Here is a 12,896-nt window from a genome sequence, read left to right on the forward strand (position 1 = left end):
TGTATTATGCATTTCCATTTGTTCATAAATACAGCACTAAGCAAAAAAAATAAAAAATAAAAATCTAAATGTCTTTCTATAATTCTATGTGCAGCGTTTCTCAGTTGAATCTACTGGGACCACAGACGCATAGAATTTCAAATATTCCCTATTTGACCACATCATCTCATTGTCCTCCCTTCTCTCTTTTTTTTTTTCTTCATTTGTAAAAGAGTATACAAGGTGATAATAACCAAAACTGGTGGGCTGTCTGGTGAACTACTACTGCTAGGAGTGCATTGCAAGGAAATGCGTTTTCATCCAAACACGTGTGGCTATCACTGGGTTCAGAAATCCCAGCTGTAACATAAAGGTCTACTCTAGACTACAAACACTGCACTCAACATTTTAATAAAGGAAAAAATGGGAGTGGTCACAAGACATCAATTAAAAAAAAAAAACTCTACAGACTGTAAAAATAGGATTTTGCGTCCCTTACTGTAGAATCCTTTTCTTTTAAGCAAGCTGGGGGACAGTGGACCATGGGGATTGCAGGTCAGAGATGACACAATGTAAACTGTAGCCTTAAATGTAATCTCCTCACCCCTGAAACCCCATGATTCCAGTACATCTTTAAAAGAGTCTAGAAAGGAGTAGCAGTAACCCAGTGAAACTGTTGGAACAATAAAAAACAGACCAGTAGAGAAAAGACGGTCAAGAACTAACAACTCACATGACTGAGCATGAGGGAGGGAACGCAGTGTCCCCCAGCCTGCTTAAGAAAAAAGGATTCAATAGTAAGTGACCAAAAATATTTTCGCAAGGCTGGAGGACACATGACCATGGGACACCAACAGCTGCTCCCAGGGGAGGGAATGCTCAGGTTGCCTGACCGGACAACAGTATACCCGAAGTGTGCACCACCAAAGACAAAAACATGAAAATGAAAAAACCTGTGGCCAGAGGACCAGATACGAGGTCGCCACTGCCCTAGTGGAACGCATCACTAACTGTTCTGATGTCTGTCGTTCTGCACCAGAACAGGCTCGAGTGATGACTGAACAGATACAACACACAATGGTCAGCTTTATAGCCAGCCAACCATCTCAATGTGCATAGTAAAAAAAAAAACAGCAGAGTATGTTTGTGGCAGACAGAAGTCTTGTCCAAGAAAATGCACAAAGCTCGAACTACGGTTAGTAGAGCCAGGTTATCCCTGATCTGGGAATTGTACCGAGAAACACTAACTCATGGAAGACGAGAAAAGGTGGCTGAATCATTCTATGTCCGTTCACCCAGGCCATGACATCCACCGACTCATTTTCATGAAACTTTGTACACTTGATACTACAATATAGCTACAAACCCATGTAAAAATGTTTCTTCTCTAGGCCACATCGTTTTTTGAGATATAGGAGGTCAACGTTTTGAAAATGCCACTCCTGGTGCTCTGTTTTTATGTGAGGTGTATGTATGTAGAAACAATTCCTCTCAGTCCCTAATAAACATAGAATTTTTAAATTTTGACCCTTTGTCAATAAAAATAATAAGAATTTACTTACCGATAATTCTATTTCTCGTAGTCCGTAGTGGATGCTGGGGACTCCGTAAGGACCATGGGGAATAGCGGCTCCGCAGGAGACTGGGCACATCTAAAGAAAGCTTTAGGACTATCTGGTGTGCACTGGCTCCTCCCCCTATGACCCTCCTCCAAGCCTCAGTTAGGATACTGTGCCCGGACGAGCGTACACAATAAGGAAGGATTTTGAATCCCGGGTAAGACTCATACCAGCCACACCAATCACACCGTACAACTTGTGATCTGAATCCAGTTAACAGTATGATAACAGAGGAGCCTCTAGAAAAGATGGCTCACTACAGCAATAACCCGATTTTTTGGTAACAATAACTATGTACCAGTATTGCAGACAATCCGCACTTGGGATGGGCGCCCAGCATCCACTACGGACTACGAGAAATAGAATTATCGGTAAGTAAATTCTTATTTTCTCTAACGTCCTAAGTGGATGCTGGGGACTCCGTAAGGACCATGGGGATTATACCAAAGCTCCCAAACGGGCGGGAGAGTGCGGATGACTCTGCAGCACCGAATGAGAGAACTCCAGGTCCTCCTCAGCCAGGGTATCAATTTTGTAGAATTTTACAAACGTATTTGCTCCTGACCAAGTAGCTGCTCGGCAAAGTTGTAAAGCCGATACCCCTCGGGCAGCCGCCCAAGATGAGCCCACCTTCCTTGTGGAGTGGGCATTTACAGATTTTTGGCTGTGGCAGGCCTGCCACAGAATGTGCAAGCTGAATTGTACTACAAATCCAACGAGCAATAGTCTGCTTAGAAGCAGGAGCACCCAGCTTGTTGGGTGCATACAGGATAAACAGCGAGTCAGATTTTCTGACTCCAGCCGTCCTGGATATTTTCAGGGCCCTGACAACGTCTAGCAACTTGGAGTCCTCCAAGTCCCTAGTAGCCGCAGGCACCACAATAGGTTGGTTCAGGTGAAACGCTGAAACCACCTTAGGGAGAAACTGAGGACGAGTCCTCAATTCCGCCCTGTCCGAATGTAAAATCAGATAAGGGCTTTTACAGGATAAAGCCGCCAATTCTGACACGCGCCTGGCCCAGGCCAGGGCCAACAGCATGACCACTTTCCATGTGAGATATTTTAACTCCACAGATTTAAGTGGTTCAAACCAATGTGACTTTTGGAACCCAAAAAACTACATTGAGATCCCAAAGTGCCACTGGAGGCACAAAAGGAGGCTGTATATGCCGTACCCCTTTTACAAACGTCTGAACTTCAGGGACTGAAGCTAGTTCTTTTTGGAAGAAAATTGACAGGGCCGAAATTTGAACCTTAATGGACCCCAATTTCAGGCCCATAGACACTCCTGTTTGCAGGAAATGTAGGAATCGACCCAGTTGAATTTCCTCCGTCGGGCCTTACTGGCCTCGCACCACGCAACATATTTTCGCCAAATGCGGTGATAATGTTTTGCGGTTACATCCTTCCTGGCTTTGATCAGGATAGGGATGACTTCATCCGGAATGCCTTTTTTCCTTCAGGATCCGGCGTTCAACCGCCATGCCGTCAAACGCAGCCGCGGTAAGTCTTGGAACAGACAGGGTCCTTGCTGGAGCAGGTCCCTTCTTAGAGGTAGAGGCCACGGATCCTCGGTGAGCATCTATTGAAGTTCCGGTTACCAAGTCCTTCTTGGCCAATCCGGAGCCACGAATATAGTGCTTACTCCTCTCCATCTTATCAATCTCAGTACCTTGGGTATGAGAGGCAGAGGAGGGAACACATACACTGACTGGTACACCCACGGTGTTACCAGAGCGTCTACAGCTATTGCCCGAGGGTCCCTTGACCTGGCGCAATACCTGTCGAGTTTTTCCCAACGGTTTATAATCATGTGGAAGACTTCTGGGTGAAGTCCCCACTCTCCCGGGTGGAGGTCGTGCTGAGGAAGTCTGCTTCCCAGTTGTCCACTCCCGGAATGAATACTGCTGACAGTGCTATCACATGATTTTCCGCCCAGCGAAGAATCCTTGCAGCTTCTGCCATTGCCCTCCTGCTTCTTGTGCCACCCTGTCTGTTTACGTGGGTGACTGCCGTGATGTTGTCCGACTGGATCAACACCGGCTGACCTTGAAGCAGAGGTCTTGCTAAGCTTAGAGCATTGTAAATGGCCCTTAGCTTCAGGATATTTATGTGAAGTGATGTCTCCAGGCTTGACCATAAGCCCTGGATATTCCTTCCCTGTGTGACTGCTCCCCAGCCTCGCAGGCTGGCATCCGTGGTCACCAGGACCCAGTCCTGAATGCCGAATCTGCGGCCCTCTAGAAGATGAGCACTCTGCAACCACCACAGGAGGGACACCCTTGTCCTTGGTGACAGGGTTATCCGCTGATGCATCTGAAGATGCGACCCGGACCATTTGTCCAGCAGGTCCCACTGGAAAGTTCTTGCGTGGAATTTGCCGAATGGGATTGCTTAGTAGGAAGCCACCATTTTACCCAGAACCCTTGTGCATTAATGCACTGAGACTTGGCTCGGTTTTAGGAGGTTCCTGACTAGCTCGGATAACTCCCTGTCTTTCCCCTCCGGGAGAAACACCTTTTTCTGGACTGTGTCCAGGATCATCCCTAGGAACCGAAGACAAGTCGTCGGAACCAGCTGCGATTTTGGAATATTGAGAATCCAATCGTGCTGCCGCAACACTACCTGAGATAGTGCTACACCGACCTCCAACTGTTCCCTGGATCTTACCCTTATCAGGGAATCGTCCAAGTAAGGGATAACTAAAATTCCCTTCCTTCGAAGGAATATCATCATTTCGGCCATTACCTTGGTAAAGACCCGGGGTGCCGTGGACCATCCATACGGCAGCGTCTGAACTGATAGTGACAGTTCTGTACCATAAACCTGAGGTACCCTTGGTGAGAAGGGTAAATTTTGACATGAAGGTAAGCATCCTTGATGTCCCGAGACATCATGTAGTCCCCTTCTTCCAGGTTCGCAATCACTGCTCTGAGTGACTCAATCTTGAATTTGAACCTCTGTATGTAAGTGTTCAAAGATTTTAGATTTAGAATCGGTCTCACCGAGCCGTCCGGCTTCGGTACCACAACAGCGTGGAATAATACCCCGTTCCCTGTTGCAGGAGGGGTACCTTGATTATCACCTGCTGGGAATACAGCTTGTGAATGGCTTCCAAAACTGTCTCCCTGTCAGAAGGAGACATCGGTAAAGCCGACTTTAGGAAAACGGCGAAGGGGAGACGTCTCGAATTCTAATTTGTACCCCTGAGATATCACCTGAAGGATCCAGGGGTCTTCTTGCGAGTGAGCCCACTGCGCGCTGAAATTCATTGAGACGGGCCCCCCACCGTGCCTGATTCTGCTTGTAAAGCCCCAGCGTCATACTGAGGGCTTGGCAGAGGCGGGAGAGGGTTTCTGTTCCTGGGAACTGGCTGATTTCTGCAGCCTTTTTCCTCTCCCTCTGTCACGGGGCAGAAATGAGGAACATTTTGCCCGCTTGTCCACGAAAAGACTGCGCCCGATAATACGGCGTCTTCTCATGTTGAGAGGCGACCTGGGGTACAAACGTGGATTTCCCAGCTGTTGCCGTGGCCACCAGGTCTGAAAGACCGACCCCAAATAACTCCTCCCCTTATTAAGGCAATACTTCCAAATGCCGTTTGGAATACGCATCACCTGACCACTGACGTGTCCATAACCCTCTACTGGTAGAAATGGACAACGCACTTAGACTTGATGCCAGTCGGCAAATATTCCGCTGTGCATCACGCATATATAGAAATGCATCTTTTAAATGCTCTATAGGCAAAAATATACTGTCCCTATCTAGGGTATCAATATTTTCAGTCAGGGAATCCGACCACGCCAACCCAGCACTGCACATCCAGGCTGAGGCGATTGCTGGTCGCAGTATAACACCAGTATGTGTGTAAATACATTTTAGGATACCCTCCTGCTTTCTATCAGCAGGATCCTTAAGGGCGGCCATCTCAGGAGAGGGTAGAGCCCTTACAAGCGTGTGAGCGCTTTATCCACCCTAGGGGGTGTTTCCCAACGCACCCTAACCTCTGGCAGGAAAGGATATAATGCCAATAACATTTTAGAAATTATCAGTTGTTATCGGGGGAAAACCACGCATCATCACACACCTCATTTAATTTCTCAGATTCAGGAAAACTACAGGTAGTTTTTCCTCACCGAACATAATACCCCTTTTTGGTGGTACTCGTATTATCAGAAATGTGTAAAACATTTTTCATTGCCTCAATCATGTAACGTGTGGCCCTACTGGAAGTCACATTTGTCTCTTCACCGTCGACACTGGAGTCAGTATCCGTGTCGGCGTCTATATCTGCCATCTGAGGTAACGGGCGCTTTAGAGCCCCTGACGGCCTATGAGACGTCTGGACAGGCACAAGCTGAGTAGCCGGCTGTCTCATGTCAACCACTGTCTTTTATACAGAGCTGACACTGTCACGTAATTTCTTCCAACAGTTCATCCACTCAGGTGTCGACCCCCTAGGGGGTGACATCACTATTACAGGCAATCTGCTCCGTCTCCACATAATTTTTCTCCTCATACATGTCGACACAAACGTATCGACATACAGCACACACACAGGGAATGCTCTGATAGAGGACAGGACCCCACTAGCCCTTTGGGGAGACAGAGGGAGAGTTTGCCAGCACACACCAAAGCGCTATATATATATACAGGGATAACCTTATATAAGTGTTTTTCCCCTTATAGCTGCTGTATTGTTAATACTGCGCCTAATTAGTGCCCCCCTCTCTTTTTTAACCCTTTCTGTAGTGTAGTGACTGCAGGGGAGAGCCAGGGAGCTTCCCTCCAACTGAGCTGTGAGGGAAAATGGCGCCAGTGTGCTGAGGAGATAGGCTCCGCCCCTTTTTCGCGGACTTTTCTCCTGCTTTTTTATGGATTCTGGCAGGGGTTAAAATTCATCCATATAGCCCTGGGGGCTATATGTGATGTATTTTCGCCAGCCAAGGTGTTTTTATTGCTGCTCAGGGCGCCCCCCCCTAGCGCCCTGCACCCCCAGTGACCGAAGTGTGAAGTGTGCTGAGGAGCAATGGCGCACAGCTGCAGTGCTGTGCGCTACCTTGGTGAAGACAGGATGTCTTCTGCCGCCGATTTTCCGGACCTCTTCTGTCTTCTGGCTCTGTAAGGGGGCCGGCGGCGCGGCTCTGGGACCCATCCATGGCTGGGCCTGTGATCGTCCCTCTGGAGCTAATGTCCAGTAGCCTAAGAAGCCCAATCCACTCTGCACGCAGGTGAGTTCGCTTCTTCTCCCCTTAGTCCCTCGATGCAGTGAGCCTGTTGCCAGCAGGTCTCACTGAAAATAAAAAACCTAAACTAAAACTTTCACTAAGAAGCTCAGGAGAGCCCCTAGTGTGCACCCTTCTCGTTCGGGCACAGAGATCTAACTGAGGCTTGGAGGAGGGTCATAGGGGGAGGAGCCAGTGCACACCAGATAGTCCTAAAGCTTTCTTTAGATGTGCCCAGTCTCCTGCGGAGCCGCTATTCCCCATGGTCCTTACGGAGTCCCCAGCATCCACTTAGGACGTTAGAGAAATGAAGATTCCAGAATAAAAATGTTTTATCAATCTTGCTCGACTCAGAGTCAACATTACTTTTCTTCAAACTTAATTATCAACCTAAGGCAGGTAAGTCTCTTTTTTGTTTAAATTGAACCTTAAAGTATACTTTAGAAGGCTATGAAAGAAAAATATAGGGATTTTCTACAGCTTTGCACCAGCTCAGAGTAGGTGAAGTCAATTATCACCATTAAAATATTGCGGCTAACTGAACAGGGTTTTCCGTGATTTGTGGTAAAATCACAGGTTTTCACACGAAAATGGGTTATTGCCGATAATTGAATACCCACTATGTGTAATAACAAATCTGCATGTATATATAGAAATATACAAATTAAAATACTTCCCTGGCGGGCAGAATTATACCTAATGGTTATTGTCATTTTTAAAGAGAGAATTATCATTTTTTTTTTCCAATAAAGGTTTATTGATTTATAAAAGAATAACAGACTAAAGAAGACAGCATACATAGTTTAACTGGTAATATAGTAAAATACAATCCAATAGGTATAAGCAGTGACAGTTAAACATAGTCGTTGTGGCCAATTATAAATAGACTCAGTGTCCAGGTAAATACCTCACAACCTAAGTCAAACCAGGCCTCTCTAAATAAAAGCTGTCTGGGCAAAACATTTCTTAACACTAAAACATACAAAGAAAAAAGGGACAGAAAAGAGAACAGGGTGGAAGAAAGAATCAGAGAGAGGAAGGGGAGGGTAAAGACAGTGTGGACTTTCCTAGGTCCAGTCGGATCAAGGAGCATAAATATCAACACCTAGCTCCAAATAATAATAAGGCAGTTAGAAATCGGAAATAAAGGGTCACTGTGAAGGGCCCAAGTCAGAGCACTAATGTCGGGTATGCTTGTGAGGACTTAAATTCCAACCAAGGGGACCAAATAGTCGTGAATCTCCGATGAGTCTCCGGTGTCACCCGCAATTCTTCCATAGACATATACTAGTCCACTCTGGCAACCCATTCCCTCGTAGTAGGAGGTTCAATAGATCGCCAGTGAACCGGAAAAAACGCTTTGGCTGCGCTATTGAGAAACTTTAGTAAAGAGTTTTTGTAGGTCGACAGGGGCCATGTAACACAGTTGAGAAGCCAGTAGGCAGGCTCAGAGGGAACCTCCGAACCCACTATCAATTTTGGGTTTGCAATGACTTTATCCCAAAAGGGACGAAGTATGGAGCAGTCCCACCAGACATGCATCGGGGAACCCGTTTCATTGTTACATCTCCAGCACGTGTCTGGTACATCAAGGAACATTTTAGCCAGTGTTAGGGGGCACCTGTACCACCGAGATAAAACTTTGAAATGTGTTTCGAGGACTGAATAACTTGAGGAACTTACAAAGGTGGTTTGGAAGCTTTTCTCCCAGTCCTCCTCTGATAAATCTATCTGTATGTCATAGCCCCAGTCCCTGGTATACTTAGGGAGATGTGGGAATTTGTTCACAATCAGAAATCTATAACATTTTGAGAGGAAGTGCAACGGGCGAGATGGGTCTGAGCACAAATTCTCAAAAATCGTTAATGGTCTAGTCAGGCTTGAGCGGACATTACTCCCCAGGGCGAAGTGTTTCAGTTGAAGGTACTTCCAAATCTCCGAAGGCGGGAGATTCCACTTTGATTGCATCGAAGGGAAGGGGATTATCTCTCCACGCTCCATCAGCTGGCCAGCACGCGTCACCCCCACCAGTTTCCAGGAGTCAAACACCCGGCCTGAGACTGCCGGCGGGAAATCTGGGTTATAGAACAGTGGGGTCAGAGGAGAGTATTTGGAAGAAATATACGGGAGAACCCTAAGTCTATTCCAGCGTGAAAGTGTAGGGACAATGGTAGGATGGTCTATATGTGGTATCTTTGAGCGCCAAGGGTAGTAAGCTATGGGGGCAGGTAACACTGTTCCCTCGATATGGACCCATTGTTTTGTGTCATGTGGGCATAACCATTCCAAAATTCTACGGAGAATAGCATCATAATACAGTGTGAAATGCGGTAGCTGAAGACCGCCCTTGTTTTTAGGGTGAAAAAGTATGGCATGTTGAAAACGAGGCCTTTTGTCCCCACAAACAAAATCCCTAACTAAATTGTGTAGATCTCTGAACCAAGTTTTGGGAATGGAAACTGGGAGTGCCTGCAGGAGATAGAGGACTCTCGGCAAAACGTTCATATTTAATAACACTGAGCCTTCCCAACCAGGATAATCTCCTGTTACCCCAGTCCCGGAACTCGGAGCGAAGTGAGGCGAGTAATTTTTTGAAATTTTCATCAAAAAGGCGTGATAAATCTTTGTGTAAAGTGACCCCTAGGTATTTAAACCTAGAGGGGTGCCAATGGAAGGGGAAAGATTGTTTAAGGCCGGCAAGAGCTTGGGAGGGCACGGATACAGTCACTGCCACTGACTTAGAGAGGTTGATCTTAAAATTTGACAGGGAGCCATATCTATCTAGTTCGGACATCAGATTAGGAACAGATACCACCGGGTTCGATATAATAGCTAGCAGATCTGCGAACAGCGTGAGTTTGTATTCTTTGCCCCCCACCGTGAGTCCTGAGATGTTTGGATTTAGCCTAATGGATCCTGCCAAGGCTTCCATACAAAGGACGAAGATTAGGGGCGAAAGAGGACACCCTTGTCTAGTACCGTTCCTAAGTAGAACTGGGTGGGACAGGTCCCCATTAATTTTGATCCTTGCGGTTGGAAAATTATACAGTGCCAGAATGCGGCCCAAGCTGACAGGCCCCAACCCCAAGTATCGCAGGACCCCTCCATAAATATCCAGTCAACTCTGTCGAAGGCCTTCTCGGCATCAGTAGAGAGCACCACTATTGGGTTATGGCTATGCAAAGCTAAATGCATCAAATCGACGATTTTGGTCGTATTGTCACGAGCTTCCCTCCCAGGTATGAAACCCACTTGGTCTGAATGCACAATATTGGGGAGTAGTAGCTTCAATCTGTTAGCTATAAGTTTAGCAAACAGCTTGATGTCTGTGTTAAGGAGTGATATCGGGCGGTAACTGGCACATTGAGCCCGGTCTTTCCCTTCTTTTGGTATAACTGTGATGAAAGACTCTAGTGATTGAGGGGAAAAATCACGGTTGTCAGAAACCTCATTGAACGCCAATAGCATCTTAGGAAAAAGAGAGTCTTTAAAAAGCTTATAGTAAGAGATGGTATAGCCATCGGGGCCCAGACTCTTCCCAGAAGGAGAGAATTATAATTTAACATTAAAATACTCATACAGGCAATCAAAACCCCATTTCTTAAAGGAAAAAAAATATATCGACAGAACCCCATGGACAGCCCCCTAATGACTAATTAGGCACTATGAAGTTTTTAATTACTTTTAATTGTTGAATAATGCCGTTATTTTCGGGGTGAAAGTCCAAAGTGATGGCATTTTGGGTTTAAGGTATGGAACAGGTATATTGGAGTGCTTTATGAGTGGGACAAGTGTTTTTACACTTTTTTTTTCAAATCCTCTAAAATGACCCAAAAATATACACTTGTACCCAATTTACGTGGGTTTGTAGCGATGTTATAGTATCGGATGTACAAAGTTTCATGAAAATCTGAGTCGGTGGGTGTCATAATGAAATTTTTTTTGGGTGATTTGACACGGTTTGCAATATAAAAACCCAATTTAGAAAAATGCCAGGCTGAGACAATAGCCATAGGGAAGACTAGCTTATAAGTAACAAACTGAAGATTTGCAGAGGAAAAGGTCAAATGGAGCTTGCTGGAGAGCTGACAGGACCAAGCTAAGATTCAACAAAGCTACCAGCGGACAACACAGTGGTTGAATCTGGACAAGGCCCTGTAAAAAGGAATGAACAAGTTTGGCAAGGAGGGCCAAACATTACAGGAAATGAAAGAGACAGGACCGATATTTATTATTTTCAAAGAAATAAATCTGAAAACAGCTTCAAACTGCACCGCGGGAAGGCCACAAAATGAGACAGACGAATGTTGGAGGCATGAACACTTTCCTGTACACATCACCAGATGTAGAGTTCCCATACTCTACGGCAGCGGTTCTCAAACTCGGTCTTCAGGACCCCGACACAGTGCATGTTTTGCAGGTAACCCAGCAAGTGCACAAGTGTATTAATTACTCACTGACACATTTTAAAAGGTCCACAGGTGGAGCTAATTTCTTCACTTGTGATTCTGTGAGGAGACCTGCAAAACATGCACTGTGTGGGGTCCAGAGGACCGAGTTTGAGAACCTGTGCTCTACGGTAATTGCATAACAAAATAGTTTTCCGGCTCGCAGCATAGTATGAAGTACCGAAAAAGTAAAAAAAAACAAAAAACTTACGTTTTTACAAATTTGGGGGTCTATGTACTAAGCCTTGGACAGAGAAAGTACCAGCCAACCAGTTCCTGTCATTTTTTCAAACACAGCCTGTAACATGGCAGTTAGGAGCTGATGGGCTGGTCCTTCTCTCTCCACTTTAGCTCTCTCCAGGGCTTAGTAAGAACCCTGGCCCAAATGTATTCAGCCTTAAAAAGTGATAATGTGGAGACGGATAAAAAGTAATAAATTACCAGCCAATCAGCTCCTAACTGCCACATAAGTCGGTTGGGCTGGTCATTTATCTCTTTATCCATCTCCAATTTAGCACATTTTAAGGCTTAATGCATTTGGGCCCCTGTTGCAGGAGGACTGGTTGAAGTGGAAGACGCCCCTTAGTACCTACCGACATTTTGAGAATGTCGGCATATTAGAAACTGCATGGTCAGTCTGGAGACACTAGCATTATAATATCCCTTTGCACCTTAAAGAGCTTATTACCGGTGGAAACAGCTAGATAACGCTAGATAAGAAACTTATGTAACTGCTATGGCATTCACTGTGAGTTACTAGACCCTGCAGACAACTGTGGAATGTTGGCGTCTTCTCAAAAGTCTATTAGATCTCCCTTTGGAAAACCCCCACTTTCTAACAGATTGTCGGAAGTTTCCTGTAATGAGAGACCTGAAATAAGCAAGATGGAGGAAATTAGCCTTTTAATTTTCCGCTGCTAGCATGGACACCCAGAGAGTGCCGGCACAAAGGTCTCTTCTTCGGAAAGGATTCAACCACCGCCATCACTGTTGTGCCATTTGTGTGTCACAGACACTGTACATACCACATAAACCATTGCCATGGCATTTTCCGGCTCAATATAAACTGGCCAGCCAAGATGGACTTAGCTACCAAGAGTCAGAAAGATGGCTGTGAGCACGAGCAGAGTGTTCAGCAGAGCTGGCTGCAATGGTGACTAGAGCCGAAGATTCAATGTCATGGTACCGTATATAAGGAGAGATTGACAAGTGCTGTTGGACAGAATGAGAAAACCGAAAGGAGCTGCTAAGAGTCATTCAGTTTTGGAGTATTTTCCACCGAAAAACCCTTCAGAGAAACCTGGCGTACAGAATGTTTACATAGGCAGAGACTATTGTTGCCAACAACTTTTTGCACAAGATCGAGAGACTAAGGGGGTCATTCCGAGTTGATCGCATGCTGCAACTTTTTGCAGCCTGTGCGATCAGATTGTCACCGCCTGTGGGGGAGTGTATTTTAGCTGTGCAGGGGAGCTGTACAAAAACATTTTGTGCAGTTTCTGACTAGCTCTGAACTTACTCAGCCACTGCAATCACTTCAGCCTGTCAGGTCCCAGAATTGACGTCAGACACCCGACCTGCAAACGCCTGCGTTTTCCTCTCCACTCCCAGAAAACGGTCAG

At 45.9% G+C, this 12,896-nt stretch overlaps 1 protein-coding gene across 6 annotated transcripts in view; it reads right to left on the reverse strand.

The window, feature by feature from the left end:
• The window catches only part of ZNF280D (zinc finger protein 280D), a 629,515-nt gene that overhangs the window by 487,228 nt on the left and 129,391 nt on the right, over positions 1 to 12,896 (reverse strand). The window lies entirely within an intron of this gene.

The sequence above is a fragment of the Pseudophryne corroboree genome, chromosome 6 (assembly GCF_028390025.1).
Source record: "Pseudophryne corroboree isolate aPseCor3 chromosome 6, aPseCor3.hap2, whole genome shotgun sequence".
NCBI classification, from domain to species: domain Eukaryota; kingdom Metazoa; phylum Chordata; class Amphibia; order Anura; family Myobatrachidae; genus Pseudophryne; species Pseudophryne corroboree.